The sequence below is a fragment of the Mus pahari genome, chromosome 22, assembly GCF_900095145.1.
Source record: "Mus pahari chromosome 22, PAHARI_EIJ_v1.1, whole genome shotgun sequence".
Taxonomy (NCBI): Eukaryota; Metazoa; Chordata; class Mammalia; order Rodentia; family Muridae; genus Mus; species Mus pahari.
The window spans coordinates 929,745-936,786 of NC_034611.1; positions in this window are offsets into that span (position 1 = coordinate 929,745).

Genomic DNA, 7,042 nt, shown 5'->3' on the forward strand with positions numbered 1-7,042 from the left:
GGTTGTTTTGATTTGCATTTCCCTGGTGATTAAGAATGTTGAACATTTTTTGAGATGTTTCTCAGCCATTCGATATTCCTCATTTGAGAATTCTTTGTTAGTTCTGTGCCCCATTTTTAATGGGGTTATTTGGTTTTCTGGAGTTCACCTTCTTGAGTTCTTTGTATATAATGGATGTTAGTCCCCTATCTGATTTAGGATTGGTAAAGATCCTTTGCCAATCTGTTCATGGCCTTTTTGTCCGCCAAATTCGCGCCCTAGGTGACCCGGTGCTGGTGCAGACTGGAAGGGGCTTGTGCCCCTGGTCAGGCTGGTTCTCTGCTATCCTAGTGCTATCTCAGGTCCCGTGTGCAATTGGATTGGAGCAGGTGTTATGTTCCACTCACCAGTGATCCAAAAATCGCATGGGCAGTCCTCTAGGGACCATGGGGGTGTCCACCCACTCTGCGCCCTAGCTGACCTGGTCCTGGCGCAGACCGGAAGGGATTTGTGCCCCTGGTCAGGCCAGTTCTCTGCTGCCCTAGTGCTGTCTCAGGTCCCCTGCGCCATTTGTTCTCACATATTTCAAACAACAGAAAATAAATCCCAGAGCAATGCCCATTCTTGAGAGCTGGCCTCCTGGTTCTACATCACCTCCACCCTTTTAGCTATGAGTTCTTTATATTTCCTCCCTTGGGATGGCCTGTTTAAACCTGTCTCACTATGTTTTGTTTTCATGCATTATGAATTTGTTTCACTATAGTAACCATTTTCCCATTAAAAAAAAAAGATTTCAAAAATCATCATAAGGTATACCATAAATACAAACTTTCAAAAAACTACAGTAAATAATCATACTCATGAAAAAAATAAATTTAGAAATGATCTATCTGTACACATCAAAATTTAGCACCAGTGCAAGGCCCTGGGTTCCATCAAAAGCACTGAGGAAGACAAAGGAAGAAAGTAGGCACAGATCTAAGAAGACTGAGACCACTCAAGTATCATTCCCTGGGTCCGATTCTCCTTCCAATCAACATGGCTCTGTCTCTGTTTTCCCATGTTCTGTTCTTCTCCCTATTCTCAACCTGCCAAACACATTTAGAACATAGAGACATATGGCAACCTCTGCTTCATCTGCTTCATTGCAATCTCACATTCTACACATACATACGTACATACATACATACCTACATACATATATACACATATGCAAACATACTTATATATATACACACATATATATACATACTCATATGTATACAGGCACACACTGACTTTTCAGCCCTGGCCCACCTGCCATAAAGAAACATACCCGTTCCAAAGAAGAATGTTAAATGATGGACAGAAGGTAAGAAACAAAACAAGCCACAGATTCTATACAAGTATATTAGTGGGCTCTTGGGTTTACTTCAGCCCTCTATATTCACTTCATCCCTAATATTGTAAAGTACCTTTTCTGGACTTCAGTTCAGTGATAGGACTAATGTCCAACTATCTCTAGTTGGGTTCTGTATACTGCTTACTGAGGCACATACCCTTGATACAACTATAGTTGACACATCTTGGGCCAGCACCTGAAGGAAGGAGACAGAGGCAAAAGCAGGACAAGATCACCCATGATGCAGTTCCAGTAAGAAAATCAGTAGACCCCATGTGGAACTTGAGCTCCTAGAGAGCCTTCAGGGTACACTCCATCTGGGAGAGAGCCTTGGTACTGTCAGCTGGGGATGGGCTGTGTCAGTCACCAGGGGAAGAAGGGGGTGTAGCCCTGGGTGAGACTACTCTGTAAGCAGAGGTGATCTCAAAAGAACTGGTAGTACACTGGACACCCAAGAAATAAATCCCTCATTGGGTATCCATAGTACCACCAATCTGAAGTTCCCTTAGCTAAACTCACTTCCTCTGGTTGACCCCATACCAATTCTACTCAAAGAATTACACCTCCCAGGAGCCCCTATTATATCCCAACTCTGGCCCTTCATCTCTGACGTCCAGCTTCTGATACTAACCAAAGACAACTGTATACATTCCGAAAGCAAGGCACACACTGTTAATAGCACTGCCTCCTACCCCCATCTTGTCTCCCAGCAGCAGTGTGATGGGAAGGGAAGATGAGATCTGGACTTCAATCCCCAGGAGAAGCCTTACTTTCTGGGGCAGCATAGGCATGCTGTTTAAACTCTTCCATCCCCAAATCTCTCAACTGGAAAATGGATTCACTCTACCTATGTCTCTCTGCTTTGCTTATTCAGACAGCCAGCATACCTACACCAAGAAGGCACAATGTCCAATAGCTCTTATTTACATCTTTCCTAGTCCTCAGAATCTCATTAAATCCACATTGCCACTTCAAATGATCATATAGCTGAAAGCATTGCAACAGGTCCTGAGATCTGACTATACTGATGTCAAAGTCTAGGACCCGATGCTTCTCCACCTATGGAGCAAAACTACTTTCCATCAGCACCTTCATGGCATGTCAGAACCTCATTGCCTCTGCTGAGGACATCCTCATCTCTCAGAGCCAGATGAAACAGGACCTTCTTGGTCCTGGTTCCCTGACTGCCATTTAGAATTTATGCCTCCTCCTGTACACAAAGACATTATACTTCTACTTCATATAAGATCTTGAATCATACCTCTTTGCATCATGTCTACTTATTCATGTACTTATTCAAGTAATGGTCTAGCTCATCATCACCCTCATAGTACTTGGCATTAGGGATATTTTTATATAAAGGTAAATATGCAAATACATCTGTTGAATAAAATTTCTTCCAAAAATATATAGTTCTCTAGTTTCCTCAGAAAGCCCTTCCACGGCTCTAATTTTATCTCCATAAGAATCCTCAGGATTGTTTTGCTAACGTTCTTTCTACCTTGTTGATGGAAGGAGTTTTATTTGAAGGATCCACTTGGGTCCTTCCTGTTCGGGTTTGTCTCTCCAAGATTGTGTGTCCAGCTTAACCACATGTAAAGGTGGCAAACAGTCACTGGACTGAGGCTCACAGAAGAGGCTTGCCTTGTGGGGTCATAGAGATCACCAAATGAAATTAATGCAAGCCATAGTTCTCCAGTCTCAGCCTCCTCAGAGAACCTGTAAAAGTGAGTATCTGCCTTGAGCCTTGAGAAAATTTAAGCTCTCTCCCTTTTTCCTCTGGTCCCTCAACAACCCCTCCCTACCAGAAGCTGGGAAGATCTGATGCCCTCCCTTCTTAGAGATCCAGAAACTGATCAGAGATGTCCTTCTGAAGCCCCAATAGCTCACCTGAGAATGTGCAGTAAGGGTATTGTGAACAATCTAACATCTCAGAATAAGACTGCTTAGTTAGGAAGGCTGATTTGAGCTAGCTCATCTTCTGTAAGAATACTATGCTAGGTGCCATAGGAAACACAAAAGCAAAGGCCTCTCATCATCAAAGCCAAGACCCTACAGAAGGAGACCAGTAGTCCTGATCCTGCCTCAAGGATGAGACACGTGTAAAGCAAATGTTAAAAAGCAACAGTGAGTGTTTGCTGCCTCATTAGCTAAAGAATCAGTGACCAGTCATGGCCTCTAGATGAAACATGCAATTATATTATCTGTAGCCACAAGCAGTTAGAGCTTAGATCAGTGTTTCTCATTCCCAGATAACAGATTCTTAGTGCCAGGAGCCACAGTTGCCTTGAGGCAAAACATCATTTGATGGTGTCTTGATTTCAGGCCAGTGTCGGCAGACTAAAGGAAACACACCAATTATCTGCATTTACAAGTTTAACAAGCAGTGTTTCCTCTTTTTGACGCATCTGCTACCCTCTTATAATATTTCCACCAAGGGGGCCATCAGGAAAGAAAGTTCATTTGCATCCATCAGGAACAAGACAGGGTTTCAACCTAGGTAGAAACCCATTTACAAGCAGGCAATAGGAACAAGCTGGGCAGGAAAGCAAGGTCCCTGTGATCTCTGGCTAACAATAGGCTGGTTCAATACAAGTTGATAGGCATCTTAGAAAGAAAAGATGAGAGGAAGAAATCGGGGAAAGGGGAGAGAGGGAAAGATTCACGAATTCATAAGTCATGGCTGATTCCTGAATACATTATCAGTACTACAAGAAACCATTTAAATATTCAACTTGGGATACAGCTTTAAAGCACAAAGACCTCCTGAGGATGTCTAGTGTCCTGTGCTCTGCTCTCCACCTTACTCCTTGAGACAAGGAGTCTCCCTGAACCCAGTGCTGTCTGGTTTTCTCCCCAACTAGGACAGCTGGCCAGCAAACCTGAGCAGTCCTTCTGTTCTCATCCCTGACAATGCTGTGGTGATGTGGGGGCTGGGGGGAACGGGTCAGTTTTTTAAGTCATGTGTGGAATCTAACTTAGATTCTAGTGCTTTTACAGCAAATGCTCTGACCCAATAAGCTATCTCCTCAACACAAGTTGATGCACCTAGAATTTACATATGTGAATCCTTTTCTTAGTCTTGTCATCAACACCAAAACCTCTTTTATGTTCTAGCTAAAAGGACATAAAATTTAATACCATTGAAGAAAACAACGATTTTTATTTGCTTGTTACACTTATTCTATAAATGTATGTGTATTCACTTACTTTCATTTTTATTTGTTTAAGACATTCTTATGTAGTTCAGGCTGCCCATGAGTGTCCATAGCATTCCTCTGCCTCAGCCTCTCATACTGGGGTCACCAGCATTTACTATCTATCATGCCTGGCTCTTGAAATGGTATTTTAACATGATTTCATTTACATTTCCACGATAATGAAATAGGTTGAACATATTTTCATATATTTACTTGTATAGTTTTCTTTGAAGAAATGTATATTCAAATCTGTTGTCCCCTTTTTGTTGTTGGGGGGGTTGTTGGTTTGTTTTTGTTTGTTTGTTTTGAGACAAGGTCTCATGTGGCTCAGGCTGGCCTGGAACTTGATACGTAGTCAGGGATGACCTTGAACCCTTGACCCTCCTGCCTCTACTTTTCAAGTGCTGGGATTACAGGCATTACATGGCTTTGCTCAGCACAAACTGTTGACAAGTTTGAATTGGTGAGTTGTAAATGTTCCCTATGTATTCGAACTGTGTATTCCTAAGACATGCTTTGCAATCATTTGTTTCATTCTGTGGCTTACCTCTTCACTTTCATTGTTGTTGTACTTGTCATTGTTGTTGTTGCTGTTGTTGTTGTTGTTATTGTTGTTCAAGGCACAATGGTTTTGAATTTTGGTGAAGTTAAAATTATTTTTTGCCTTTGGTATCATATCTAGGGAACTGTTGCCTAAGTTGAACATTTATCCTTATGTCTTCTTTGAAAAGTTTTATAATCCTAGCTCTCAAATTTAGGTACTATTTAGTTTGACTTTATTTTAGTAGGGGGTGTGTAGTTGGGGCAAAATATTTTTTAAGCATTTGTGTAGAATTAGAAGTTCTTCTAAATTACATATAAGCAGTGTACTTTGTCTCTATAGCTAATTTTATCTTTGTAGTTTATTTTACTCAATGAGTAGTCAACCCATTGTGATAGACTCAAGCAGATAGAACAAAAGAAAATGAGTGCTTTCTATTTCAATGAGTTAAGATTGAGAAAGGAACAAAGAAATTCACCAGTTACTGTAGGATCCTCAGTTAGTGGTGCCCTTGGGGAGTTTTGAGACCTTTAGGATGTAGAGCCTTGTTGCTGGAGTCAATGAAGTTTTATAGTGACATATACCTAAAGGACACTCCATCCTATCACAAGAACACTTGTTCAACTATGTATATAGCAACTTCATTTGTAATAGCCAGAAACTGAAAACAACCTAGACATCCCTTAACTGAAAAATTGATAAAGAAAATCTGTGAAATTTGCAGTTAACCAGTGAGGTAACCTAGACCAAGAAATACTAACATGGTATGTACTCACTTATAAATGGATATTAGCTGTATAATAAAAGACAATCATGCTACAGTCCACGAGTCCAGAATGGCTAAGTAACACAGAAATGGGAAGTGGAGACACAAGGATCTTCCTGGGAAAAGGAAATAGATTTCTCATGTAGACTGGGGGCAGGCGGGGTTGGAAACAGGAGGGATCAGGAAAGAGGAGGAAGGAAGAAAATACTGGGAGAAATGACTAGAATTGGAGGCATTTTGGGGGGCAATGTGGAAACCTAGTGCAACAGAAACTCTGTGGACTCTATGAGAGTAACCCTAGCAAAGACTCCTAGTAATGGGGGACATGGAACCTGGAACAGCCATTTTCTGTAACTAGGCAAGGCCTCAAGTAGAAGGATTATGACAACAACCAAACACAAAACCTTTGACCTTCAGTTTGTCCTGCCTGGACAGTGTTTTGGGACCAGAGCCTAATCCATAATCATCATCAAAGAGACTTCATTCAGTAACTGATGGGAATAGATACAGAGCTCCACAGGTAAGCATTAGGTGGAGCTCAAGGAATCCTGTGGGAAAGGGGGAGCAAGGATCAGAAGAAGCAGAGGTATCAGGGGCACCCCACAAGATCACATCCCACAGAATCAACTTGCTGAGTCTCATGTGGTACTCAGCAATCAGGGAGTCTTGAGGGGTCTGACCTAGGTCATCTGCAGAAATATATGGCCAAGAAGCTGGATATTCTTGTGGAAATTCTTACAGTGGGAGTGGAGGTCTGTTCCTGTCTTTTGCCTACTTGTAGGACCCTTTTCTTATTCAATAGCAAAAACAAATAATTCAATTTAAGAAATATGCAAAGGATTTGATTAGATGTTTTCACAAAAAAAGATTGATATTTCAGTGGTCATGAAACTTTAAAAAATTCAGTATGGGTAGTAATTGGGGAAACAAAACTTGGACCCATTTTAAGATGCTTCTTCATATACATTAAGATGACTAGTCTCACAAAATCAGAAAATAGCAGGTGTTGATGAGGATTGGGGAAATCATAGCCCTTGGATTATGGGAATATAAGACAGAGCAACCACTGAGAGGAACAGTCTGGTGGTTCCTAAAAAGGTAGAAACAGAAATCCAATAACTTAATTCATACGCGCACACACACACACACACACACACACACACACACACACACAC